We start from the raw sequence: 13,429 nt of genomic DNA, 5'->3' as shown, positions 1-13,429 counted from the left end.
GGGGGGGGGTTCAGCATGTTTGGAAGTCGAACATAGCCGGAGGCCACCAAATCTCTGCCAGGGGCCGCCACGTAAATATGTATCCATCCTCAGAGGATTATTATATTAAGGATATATATTGGTGTGGTGGCCCCTGGGGTTTGGTGGCCCTGTGCAGGTGCACAGCTTGCACATGCCTAAAGCCGGCCCTGCAGACAACAATAAGTCATCATCTGGACAGAGATCTAAGACAGTGATGGAAGCTTCCTAAAAAATGTTTTTTAAAAGTGGTCAGATTGGTGACTTATGAAGAATAACAGCTGCATGTCCAATTGAAATAGGACTTACCTTCAAGTGTCAATAAAGGTAGCTAAAAAATAATTTTCATTTCTTTTTTAAATGTGTATGTTATGAATGAAACGGTGCACTTTATGTTATGTTATGTTATGTTATAACAATTTATTATGCGCACAGCGACTCCAGCGAAGGAGCGTCCCGGCGCAGAGACAAGGAGCAACATAACACAACAGAAGAGATAGGGCCTCAGAAAGATGGCTAAAACAGAAATGTCTTAATGGCTCTACGGAAAGACAACAGGTCCTCAAGCAGCCGGATTTCAACTGGGAGGGTGTTCCAAATTAATGCAGCTTTCACCCTGAAAGAACGACCCCCCATCCTGCTGAGCCTAAATCTGGGGACAACAGCAAGGGCCAGACCTTGAGATCGAAGATTGCGGGTGGGAGCATAGAAGGAAATTGAGTTAGACAAAATTTCAGGGCCTATACCTCTTAGGATTTTGAAGGTCAAACAAAGGACCTTAAAAAGAATACGCTTCCTTACAGGGAGCCAATGCAGGGAGCGGAGGACATTAGCCACCGGGCAGAATCTAGGTAGGCCGACAATGGCTCTCGCCGCGGCGTTTTGCACCCGCTGCAGACGAGTTAACTCAGCCTGGTTAGCCCCAGCCAGCAGAGAGCTAGCGTAGTCCAGACGGGAGATGATAGTTGCCTGGACTACAAGCTGTCTGGTAGGGGCATCGAAGAATTTAAGAACTGGTCTTAAACCTCTTAACAGTCCAAAGCAACAGGCTGCAATTTTTTTGGTATGCCCTACAAAGGTAAGACCGGCGTCTAACCAGATCCCTAGATTTTTCACCTCCGACACCGGGGTCGGAGTAGGGCCCAGCTCCGAAGGCCACCACTGATCGCCCCAGAGCTCCACTCCCTTCCCGACAACCATAACCTCTGTTTTTGTGGCATTGAGCTGGAGACAGTTACCTGTCAACCAGCTGGCCACCGCCTTCAGTCCAGACTGAAACCTGGGGGCATCCTGTTCCGCATCCCCGCTGAGAGTAACCGCCAGCTGTGTGTCATCGGCATATGAGACCAAAGCTAGGCCCCACTGCCTCGCGACATCAGCCAGCGGTCTCACGTAAAGGTTGAACAACGTGGGACTCAGCGAGGACCCCTGCGGAACCCCCATGGCCAGAGGCTGGAACCTGGACTTGAAGGGAGGGATGGCAACACAGAAGGAACGGTTGTCCAGGAAGGAGCGGAACCATTGCAGCGCCTGGCCACCGATACCAATCTCCTCGAGCCGCTGCAGGAGGATGCTGTGAGATACAGTGTCAAAGGCGGCGCTGAGGTCTAACAAAATCAGCGCCGCCGTCTGACCAGCATCCAGCCTCGCACGGAGATGTTCCACCATCACAAGAAGGGCAGTCTGAAGCCATTCTGTGTGGGATCGAGGGCATTGGTCCGGGCTAGATGTTCAGACAGGGCCAGATTGACATGGGCCTCTGTCAGCTTAGCTGGCCAGGGTAGCAGCGAAATGGGACGATAGCTTTCCGGCTTAGAAGGGTCCAGGGAGGGTTTTTTAATAATCGGAGACACCACCGCCTGCTTCCAACTGGTAGGAACTACCCCCGACTCCAGGGAGAGGTTGACAAGGGAACGTACAGCCGGGCGTCCCAAAAAGGTCTGGTCTCGAAAGAGGGCAGGCCTCACTGGATCAGATGGAGACCCAGATTTAACTTGCATGGCAAGTTTATCAAACCCATGCGAGGTGAGAGGGGGAAATGAGAGCAGGGTGGTCTGATGAGGTGTCTCAATGGAGCTCCCCAGCACATTTCCAATACAGGGGAATGTCCGATATATAGCTTGGACTTTTCCCAAGAAATAGGAAGCAAGGGATTCGCAGTGTGCGACAGAGCTCTCAGCCGTAGAGGTGATCCGCTTTGCCATAAGATCTTTGACCGCCTTAAAGATGGCCTTCGACGGGTTGGTGCTATTCCGGAATTCTTCGGCATAAAAGGCCGCTCGGGCACGGCATATGGCCCGGTGGTAGAGCTTGACGGACATGCATATGCAGCTTTTAACTCAGCCCCATATGTCTTCCGCCAAGCCCTCTCCGCCCGTCTACAGGCTCCCTTCAGGGCGCGCAGAGCACCATCATACCAGGGGCTCGACACACGAGGATTGATCTTCGTCGATACAATAGGTATCAAAGCGTCCAGAGCCCTAGTGAGCCAAGAGCAGAAGAGGTCATACCCCTCTTCTACATTATTCAATGGGCCCAGGGGCTCCACTGACAGAAGATGATGGAAATCTTCCAGCCTGAGTTTATTCCAGGGTCTCCTGGGTACCCGTCTGGCTGAAGAGGTAGAAGTAGTGGCTGATATAGGACAACAGATGGACACCAGAGAATGGTCAGACCATTCTACGGGAGCAATCGACATGACTTTAGCCTCTGTCAGATTAGTGAAAAAAGGGTCAAGAGTATGTCCCCCCGAATGAGTAGGCTGGGAGACCAGCTGGGAAAGTTGAAAGGCCTCTAAGTCCGAAAGAATACTACGTGCTGTCAGACTGGAAGGTGTGTCGAAATGCAAATTTAGATCGCCCAGAATAGAAAAATTGGCGCAGTCGGTGATCAAGGTGGCAACGGTGTCCGGGAAGGCATTCCTGAACACCACGTCACTGCCCGGCGGACGATACACCACCATCCCAGAGAGTGTAAATTCTGGGCTGACAGAGACTTTAAAAGAGGCACTTTCACAGCCAGCAGTCTTAAGGATGGTCCACACACAGGAAAAGCTAGACCTCACTATAAGGGCTATTCCCCCCCTCTAGATAGCCTATTCGAAGTGTACATAGAGTAGCCAGGAGGGCATACAAGATTGGGGATGGCAGTGTCAGCTTCCTGAAGCCATGTTTCGGTTAAGGCAAAGATATCCGGGGCTTCATTCTCAATCAGATCGTACACGTTCTGCTGATGTTTCAGGATCGACCTGACTTTACATGCATTAATTTAAGTGTTCTGGTCAAAATATCACCAGCCCCGACGGTGGGGCAAAGAATATATACAGGCTGGACATTATAGAACATGTAACATTATCAGGCCTACATGGAGAGCAAGATTGTCTTTTGCTGGGCAAGGAAGGTGGCCAACCACTTGTCTGGTTGGAAGTTTGCCCATGCAATTGCCAATATTAGTCTGGCAGAGAAAGAGGGCCTCTCAACAGTAAGTGCAGATGTCACTTTACTCTGCTCAGCATGGGCGCGCTGGGAGCTCAGCCCAAAGCAACCCCAGGACAGGTTACGCTATTTCAGGAACATGACTACAATGACCTCATGTGTTCAGGCCCACTGTGCCGCCATAATTAGAATAGCCTTATTTTAAAACTAAAAAAACAAGATCAAAGGTATGGAAGGCCGCGATCATGTGCGCAGATGAATGTGCATGTGGAGCCCATTGTTATAAACAGACTGTTATGATAATCGGTGCCTCTGCGAGAGGCAATTGTTGGTGAGGAAAACAGGACTGGAAGTGATGAGCATAGGTAGCAGTTTGATTTTATCTGGTGCCAGTATCTCATGAGGAGGACCACTGGAATTATACAGCAGCTGAAAACCAAACTATGCGGCAGGGTTGACCAAAACATATGACGAAAAGACAAACTATGCAGCATTAAAAACAAAAGGGGCATATTATCAAGGGGGTTTATCTCCGCTTTTTTGGCTTTAAAAGCCAAGAAAGCGGAGATAAAATTATCTCCCTATTACCTAGCTGTCGCTAACACCAGTTAGCGACAGCTAGTAGGAGATAGCGACCATCTTGGGCCCCGCTTTGCATGTCAGTGACATTTATCACTAATGACATGCAAAGTGGGCATGCCAAGATGTTAGGAAACAGTCGCTAACATCGCTATCTCCTATTACCAACTTTTGGAGATATTCGCGCTAAGCGCAAATATCTCCAAAAGCTAACACCTGCCCCTGAGCAGTTCTTAGCCATGTTATCCAATGGGAGGTGGATAACATGGCTAAGAGCATTAGCTGGGTAATGCATGAATATCGCTGACTTTTCAGCGAAATTCATGCATTTCGGCCGATTTTTATCGCTTAGGAGATAAACCTTGATAATAGCAAGGTTCCTAAGCGATAAAAATCGCCGCAGCTCGGCGATAAAAATATTGCCGCTAAGCCAACATAGTGATAATTATCGCTAGATGTTGGTAATATGCCCCAAAGATATTCGAAGACAGAAAACTGTACATACACATAAGATGTCACTGACAATGGTATCCATCAAACAAACCATGACAGTTTTACATGAAAAGAGAGAGAGATCAGTGAATCAAGATTGTCATCTCAAACTTCGAGAGAGAACCGCATTTGAAAATCACATAAACATTGCACTAAACATATAATAAAACTGCAAACAAACACAAATGCAATGAAAGGCCAGCCACCTTTACACTAGGTGTCTGTTCACCTGAGGAAATTGTTGAACTATCTCACTCCGCCATTCCTTTATGTCTCTTCAGTGTCCAGTCAGAGGCCCAATCATTCCCTGCCAAGGTTTCTTACACACCCTCACCCCTAATATTCTCATCCTCAGGGGTTTATTCCAGGTGGTAATCACCTCCTAACTATCATAGGTTGGTAGACAATAATGATGTATCCATTAGCATCACTCCAGATTGATTTATTAAACTTCCTCTGGCAACCTACAAAGCCATTTTCTGCCATTCAAGACCTTTTGGTTGACAGGCTCCGTCAACCACGGATAACTAGCCTCCTCCTTCAGAACATCCAATCAGCGTAGTTCTCAGACTTCTTGGTTGGCTGAGAATCTCTGCAGACCTTGGAAACTAGTCTTAGAACAGTCAGTCCGCATGAAGTCTTCCAGTTGGGCATCCGCTTCTGACCCGTTTGCCTCTACCTGCAGTTTCAAGTTTCTCCATCTTGGGTATTAGTTCATAATTCTTCCCATGTCCTTTGCATTGCAAACCTATGGACTGAGAGTGGAAGTGGTACCAAACCTGGGGATTAAATGATTGTGGGAGTCTTACAGCTCCAAGCCAGGGACAGCAATTGACCACAAAGACACCATTTTGGTGGAAGAGTAGAGGGCTTACAACACCATGTGTTCGGGATGAATCTAGCCCTCTAACACCAATAACCCTTCCTCAATTCATGGTATGAGGTTAGAAATGGTGGTCCTCTTCGAACCCCTTACCTTTCATCAGGTTGCCACCTAACTTTAAGCCCCAGGGCCTCGGAGAGTTGGTGATCTAACCAGGACTATTCTACTTTATGGGGTGCATGATAACATTCTATGCCTCAAACGTGTTTGGTTACTTTATTACTTGGAAGCCCAAGAGCCTTATTTAGAGTTTGGTGAAAGTTTGCATTTATAATATGATCCATCATGTTTATCAGATCATCCCACGCGCCAAACTCTACCTAAGCCCTAAATTAAGTTGTGCTTAATCAATCAGGAGGTAATATTTTCAATTAAATAAAAAGTACAATCTATTTTGTTGACAGCTAGCACTCTCCCTATATTCCAGTTTTTTGTCAGCAAACAAAATGTGTTTGGGGCCACAGCCATAATGTATCCACACATTATATACACATTGTTGGGCTGCAACACGTTATAGTGCAGAATCTAAAAGTCGGTCAAACAAGTCACGTCAAAAAGGGAAATCTCTCTCTACCAGCCAAGAAAACAGTACATCTAAGGTTTTACAGATGACAATGTACTTCAAGCACATTTCAATCAATTTTTTTTTAATTCCCTGTTTCTATTTGTGCATTGTTGCTGGCCTATTGTGGCCTAATAACTGCCAGAAATTGTTTAAATTAAGCTGCTGGTGATTCTAACAGTACGTGCCACCCGCCTTTTGGCTTTCAGAGCGTTACAATATGAATATGTCAGAGCGAGACACTACTCAACAGGTATTACTTGCCTTCTCACATTATGAGATGTACTCCCTAGCCACAAAGCAACCCTAATTTAAACACATGCACCATGATTGGTCACACTCGGGCAATACAGAACTACCTACTCCTGGAAGACAAAGTCCAAGGATGGCATAAATACTCAATTTAGTGTGATTCTAATAGTGGCTCGTAGGTGAATGTAAGAAATTGGATTATATATTGGGGTGGGTGACTACCCACCTCAAAGAATAATCACAACCCTGTCAGAGTGAACCCTCAAGGGAACTAAAGGAACCTGAACTTAACCCCCCAGTAGATATGGCAAAGAGCAGGTAGATGTAACTTAGGGCAATATAAATTGTTTAAGCGGTATCAAAACAGTAGTAAAGTCAAAATGCAAATCAAAGTAAAATCCCCAAACGAATAAGAATAGAGTAATATTTTCTTAAAAAATTTCAAAAATGCAATATGGAGAACTGGATATATGAGTTTTAAAGATTGAAGAAAGAAGGAAAAATAGCTCCAAAAAGCACAAAGCGCCAATGGTAGTCTATGGTCGATGTAGCCTAGGGCCTAGGCACAATTTGTGCCTGACTGCAAGGGAGAGTGGGTCGGATACACTAACCAAGTTAATCCAGTCAAATGTTTACATTCTAACTTAATCCTTTAAGTCCCAATCCACCACAGGAGTACACTTCTAAAACCCCCCAGGACCTGGGTGGACAGGCAGAGAAAATCAGCAGGGTGCAGTATATGTATAGTTGCAGTCTATGTATTGATGTTCTTCCAGGAAAAGGCCTTTTTCAGTTTGTTTTGGCTTACACACAAGGTCAGTTAACTGATGCTTAGGGTCTACTTTTTTGACCAGGGTACAAGGAGGAGCAGGTCCAGTCCTTCGGGGCTCCTCTCAGATCACAGACAGTAGGTCCAGTCCTCTTCTGTTCTTCCTCATGTAGAGTAGGTGTTCTCAAGTGGGTGCTTGAAAGGGCTATATTTATGCCTGGTATTAGCTAGTGAAAAGGAATGCCTTCGAAGCACAACCTAATCAATGTAGTAAACAGTACCGAGGCCAACCTTACATACATTGGCCACTTTCAAGATGGTGAAAGACTTTGGCTACACTAAACTTGGGCTGTGAGGGTTTGTGATTCTAGTGTCCTCCCACTTCTAACACTAAACTCTAGTTTACGGCAACCACTAAACCCACAATAAACCTAGAGATAGAAGTGTGGTAGGATAAAAGCAGAATCCCTCAGCAACTAGCCAGTGTATCTGCAAGTATTGTCTTGTCATTCTGTTCTCCCCCTTTTCAAGTGTGTCCTGAATGTTACATATGAACCCATCAGACCTACCAGGCAGGATTTGACACTCAAACAGCATTTGACACTGTAGTATCAAAGTGATTCCCACAGCCCACACCCTGAGTGGTCAGAGGAGTCATCTCTGTTCATTCAGGTCAATCTACTGTTTGCTCATAGGAAGTATTTTACACTTATTCATACCTATTCAAGGATAATTACTATCGGGGACAAGCTGGGCTGCTATTACAAATTAGCCTCCAGGAACTTCGGGTAGTGAAAAGGAAACTTTCTTAAGGTCACCTTTCCTTAATGTTTATTAACAACCCAATGTTATCACTGAATTGTTTTTTTTATAACTATTATAAACAGTAGTTTAAAACATTTTCTAGCTGGTCTTTTTCCCAAGGAACATTATTAGTATTTTAAACTGTGCTCTTTTTTTTTATATATAGGACAAGTAGGCCAGCCACAGTGATAATAGCTTGTGGGTGCTTGTCACTGGAAGGTCATGTTAACATTTCTACGTGTACTAATTTTAAATACCATATACTCTGCCTTCTGGGTTAAAAGACCTACACAGAATTGACTTATTAATATGTAAAACAGAGGTTCCTACCTATTAAAGGAACTTATTTTGACAGGTTGAATTGCAGTTTTTATACCACTATAGTCTGGCTACAATGGAAGGTCTGAAGGGTGTTTGCACTGCCACTGTAATGGATGGCACAGTATGTAATGTAGTCTGCTAGTGGCCTTTGACTTCTAGGCCCTGGACCAAATACTTACGGCTTATAGGCAAGTTAAATTTGCTAATTGGGAGTATGTCAATTCAACCCTGTTCAGGGACTTTACTGCTCGTTAATAGGAATAAAGAGCACAACGTTCTAAAGCCAAGACAATTATAGGGTTTAGCAAAAGGCGAAAAATCCAGAGTGATCACACAGAAAAGGTAGGGGTGACCGCACAGAAAAGGTAGATTTACTACAGTGATTATCTACTGGAATTGAGAAGACACACCTGCATCAAGAGCAGTAAGCAGGCAAAGGGCCATTGCATCAAATATTATCTGCAAAACAAGTATGATCTGCATCCTCACCTGTAGGAGATGCATGTACCAACAAATAATTATATTTTGTCATAGCATCCTGGGGGAGCAGAGACTGTTGTGCCAAACCCTGAGACAAGAAACCGACTCTGCTATTCAGCTTTAAAACAAAAAGGAAATGCCTTCACAGATTCCAAAAGCAGACTGACTAACTAACGCTCATTGGAAATTCATGAGTGGTGCACATTATTGTCTCACAATATTGATAAGAAACACACAGACTGAAGTGCTACCCACCCCCCTAACCCATCTAACCCCCCTCCCATTCCTACCCTAGTGACCCCCCTTCCTCCACCCACCCTCAAACCACCACGTCCCTTTAACGAGGCTTTAGGACAAATAGTTCTGTAGATGCAAGCTCGCCAAGCCCCTTGCCTTTCCCTGTAGAGTCCTTTAACAACCATAATAGCATTACCTAAACAAATCAAAACTAAGTGGAGAAAAAAAAAGTAAAAACCAATAATATGCAAACTCCCTATCTTCACCTAATCAGCCCAGATTGTATGACTGAACTATATGGAGCTTACAAATTCTTTAGCAGGGGCAATGCTAGTAAAAAACTACGTTTATTCCTTAAACACTACCTTCAACTTAGCTGGAAACATTAGAAAACCTGACGACCCTTTAGACTGTAAATCTGGAATCAGTTGGCGAAATTGACAACGAAGCTCCACCGACCGTTGGCAAAAATCTGGGCTTACAAAAAACTCTACATCGCCACCTCTTCCCTTCTTATCAGGTCTCGCATGTGTAAACACTTCTTCCTGTGCCAAAAAACGATTGAATGATACCAACGTAGCCCTGGGCTTAGTTTCCTGACCAGGCATCAGCCGAATATTAAAGGGAAATCTATGTACACGTTCTATTTTGCGGTCCGAGTCCCATCGAATCAAGTCGGGGAAAGCTATTTTAAACAAATCAACAATAAACCCCCTTGGATCTTGCCCCTCCTTCCCTGCAGGAATGGGAAAAAAAGGGAAAAAATTTCCCACCGGCAAGAAAATGTTTAAACTGTAAGAAACAAAAAAAAGACAACATTTTTATACCAAAGGGTAGTGAGTTCAGCTCTTTTTGTGTTAGCACTGGGTGCTTTTGTCTGGGCGTACAAAAAACTCTACATCACCACCTCTTCCCTTCTTATCAGGTCCCGCATGTGTAAACACTTCTTCCTGTGCCAAAAAACTATTGAATGATACCAACATAGCCCTGGGCTTAGTTTCCTGACTAGGCCTCAGCCGAATATTAAAGGGAAATCTATGTACACGTTCTATTTTGCGGTCCGAGTCCCATCGAATCAAGTCGGGGAAAGCTATTTTAAACAAATCAACAATAAACCCCCTTGGATCTTGCCCCTCCTTCCCTGCAGGAATGGGAAAAAAAAGGGAAAAAATTTCCCACCGGCAAGAAAATGTTTAAACTGTAAGAAACAAAAAAAAGACAACATTTTTATACCAAAGGGTAGTGAGTTCAGCTCTTTTTGTGTTAGCACTGGGTGCTTTTGGAGGATCATTTTATTATGATAACAACAATGTCACGTGATGGAATAAAAATCTGCTCATTGAATGTGTCGGGTCGTAATAATGGTGCAAATCGACAGAAAGTGGCCGCAGAATTATGACACATCCGGCCAGACTTACTTTGTATACAGGAGACCCATATACCTTGGGGTAAGCGAGACATAATAAAAGAACTGGGATTTTCACTAATATCTGCCTCTGGCCAAACTGGTATGATTCGTGGTGTAGCCATTTTAGCTAGATGCAATTTTGTTACTACCGGTCGGATCTTGGAAGATAAATTTGGGCGGTGGGTCATAGCTGAGTGTGGGTTTGAGGGACATAAGATTATGCTCTGCACTATTTATGGGTCTAATTTTGAGGATCCTGGGATTTTAGTTGAGTTAAACACTGAATTAGCCACATGGTCGCATCCTTTGATAATCTGTGGTGATTTAAATATCAATCTAACTAATCGAGCTTTACAGGAGGGTCCTCAGAAATATAATGGATGAAAACCAAAAGTTTTTAAAGCACTTTATAATTTAACTTGTGATCACGGTTTAGTGGATGTTTGGGCCAAATTAAAGGAATATGATATGGGTTTTACTTTTTATTCTCACCCACATAAAAAATTTGTAAGATTGGATTACTGTTTTGCACCTATCGCGAAGCTAACTGATGCGTCTATTCAGGTGTATCCAAGGATCTCATCGGATCATGCTCCGATTGTTCTAGAATTAGCTTTAACTAGTAGGAGGATTCCATATAATCTTTTTACATTTGATCAGAAATTGTGTATAAATGAAGAATTTAAGAAACATATGTGTTACTGGATTAAGGATTTCTTTGTAAATAATAATCTGTCAGCCTCTACTAACATTATTTGGGACACTTTTAAGTCCTGCTTCCGGGGGGAAGTCCTTAGTTTTAACTTATTTCAACAGAATAAATTTAAGTTGGAGTTAGCTCAACACTATGACGTTCTGAGGGAGGTGGAAGGTGCCTTAACTACAGGGATCGCTTTAGGCAAGAATGATGTCTCTGGATTAGTGAATAATGTTGCTAAGCACCGCGCAAATGTTTTGGGGATTTGGAGAGTTGAGAATGCTAGAAAATACTTGACATTTAAACAGCAAAACCATGAATTTGGGGAAACTATCGGGAGACGATTGGATGTGCGACTTCGTATGAAGGAATCCGCTCGAAATATCTAGACATTGAAGGATCAGAATGGTTTGTTGCTATCTGATCCTCAACAGATACTCTCTATTTTTCCACCATTTTATTCTACTCTTTATACTCAGCAGAGAGGATTTGCTGGGGGTCAGAGTGTATTTTTTCAGGATGGATTGAAACAACTAGATCCTTTTCTGACGGAGCAACTTGATTTCCCGATTTCTATGATGGAATTAGAAAGCGCAGTAAAAAGTATAGCCTTAGGGAAAGCGGCAGGACCAGATAGGATTCCTGTAGCGGTTTATAGGTTGTTTTTTAATTTAATTAAGGATGAGATGGTAAAGGTTTTTCAAATGGCACAGTTAGGGCAACCACCTAAATCATGGTCAGAAGCCACGATTGCAGTGTTCTGTAAAAAGGGTAAACCCCCGGAGCTAGTGGGATCATATCGTCCAATTTCTTTATTAAATTGCTACAATAAAATATATTCTAACATTTTGGCCAATCGAGTATCTAAAGTTATCACTTTTTTGGTTTCATTAAACCAACATGTTTTCATTCCTCAACGTGGGACTGTTGCACATGTTAACAAAGTTGTAACATCATTTGACATTGCTGGGTCAGAAAAGAGGGATTTAGCGCTGATCTTACTGGATGCAGAGAAAGCTTATGATCGTGTTCAATGGGATTTTATGTGGCAACTGTTGGTTCGAATTGGTTTTGGTAAAAAAATGTATTGTAGCTTTGCAAGCCTTGTATAATGCCCCCACTGCTAAAATATCTGCAATGGGTTTGTTATCGGATGCGGTGACTATAACTCGGGGCACCCAGCAAGGTTGTCCCTGTTCTCCCCTTTATTTGCCCTCTATATTATTCCTTTTATAGAACAACTATCCCATAACGTCCGTATCCCTCCATTTGGGGTTTTTGATTATCAATTTTCTGTATTTGCTTAGGCGGATGATATAGCCGTGACTACTGTAAATCCCTCTCTTGCGATTGAAGAGATTGAGCGGTTAGCCACAGAATTTGGTTTGATTGCTGGGTACAAGCTCAATGTGTCAAAAACGCAAATTTTGTGTTCTGATAGTATTTCTTGGATTGATGAGCGGGTAGTTAAAGAAGTGACATACCAGGATTATCAAATTCGATCTGCGTTGTCCGAAATGATGGAAGTAAATTGGAATTTATTGATTCGTAAAATAAAGATTCTCTGGATAGGTGGGGGCGCTTGTATTTTACATTGATAGGGCAATGCAATATTATTAAAATTAATGTTTTATCCAAGGTTCTTTATTTATTTCGTGCATTGCCTTTGGAAGTCTCAAATATCAGACTACAACATCTTCAATCAATCTGTGGGAAATTTATATGGAGTCCGGGTAGGCCTAGACGTGCGATGCGCTTTATGACTTTACCTCTTGAGAGAGGGGGTCTAGCGGTACCTGACTTTGCTTTATATTTCTTTACATGTTTTTTGTTAAAAATGCGGTTGTTAATTACTGGGGAAGGAGCTGTTAATAGTGCCACTGCACCCACAATTTTTTAAATTCTTATGGGCCCAATTGCTAGACAGTGCTTATTTAAAGAAGTGGGTGGTGGTTATTTTAAACAAACACGATTTAAAGTCTTGAATAGTTCCTATAAAGTATGGAAATGATTACGTATGTTGAACTCAATGGGGAAAATATCATATTACATGCCCTTGAATGCAGTAAAGATTTTACCTGGAATATTTGGGAATAATATATTTCAAGACTGGAGAAAGAAAGGTATTAGGTACCTAGGGGATTTCTATTCTGCTGATGGGTTGTGTAAGTCTTTTGAGGAATTAGCTTTACAATACGACTTGCCTAAAGTGCAGTTTTTTAAATTCCTTCAGGTTAGGGATTTTTTATTTCGGACCAATGCCAATATGGTACCCCATTCGGATAGTGTACACATTTTTTTTAGTTGTGAAAAATTGCATAGATTTATTACCAATATAGAAAAGTTTTTGTCTGTGGTTATGAATTTTCGTCTGATTATTACTGCTGCTATGATGCTACTAGGGAAACCACCTGCAAGTAGTCTTTTGAAAAAGTTACATCAACATCGACACCTGTTATTTTTTCTATAACTGTCGCTCGCCTTTGCATTGCT

The 13,429-nt window shown here is 43.0% G+C and overlaps 1 protein-coding gene across 2 annotated transcripts in view; it reads right to left on the bottom strand.

Annotated features, from left to right (window-relative positions):
- Positions 1-13,429, bottom strand: part of NDP (norrin cystine knot growth factor NDP) — a 394,105-nt gene that overhangs the window by 307,835 nt on the left and 72,841 nt on the right. The window lies entirely within an intron of this gene.

Source organism: Lissotriton vulgaris, chromosome 8 (assembly GCF_964263255.1).
Source record: "Lissotriton vulgaris chromosome 8, aLisVul1.2, whole genome shotgun sequence".
Taxonomy (NCBI): Eukaryota; Metazoa; Chordata; class Amphibia; order Caudata; family Salamandridae; genus Lissotriton; species Lissotriton vulgaris.
The sequence above is the reverse complement of the archived record's forward strand: the minus strand, read 5'-3'. Positions and strand labels throughout refer to the sequence as shown.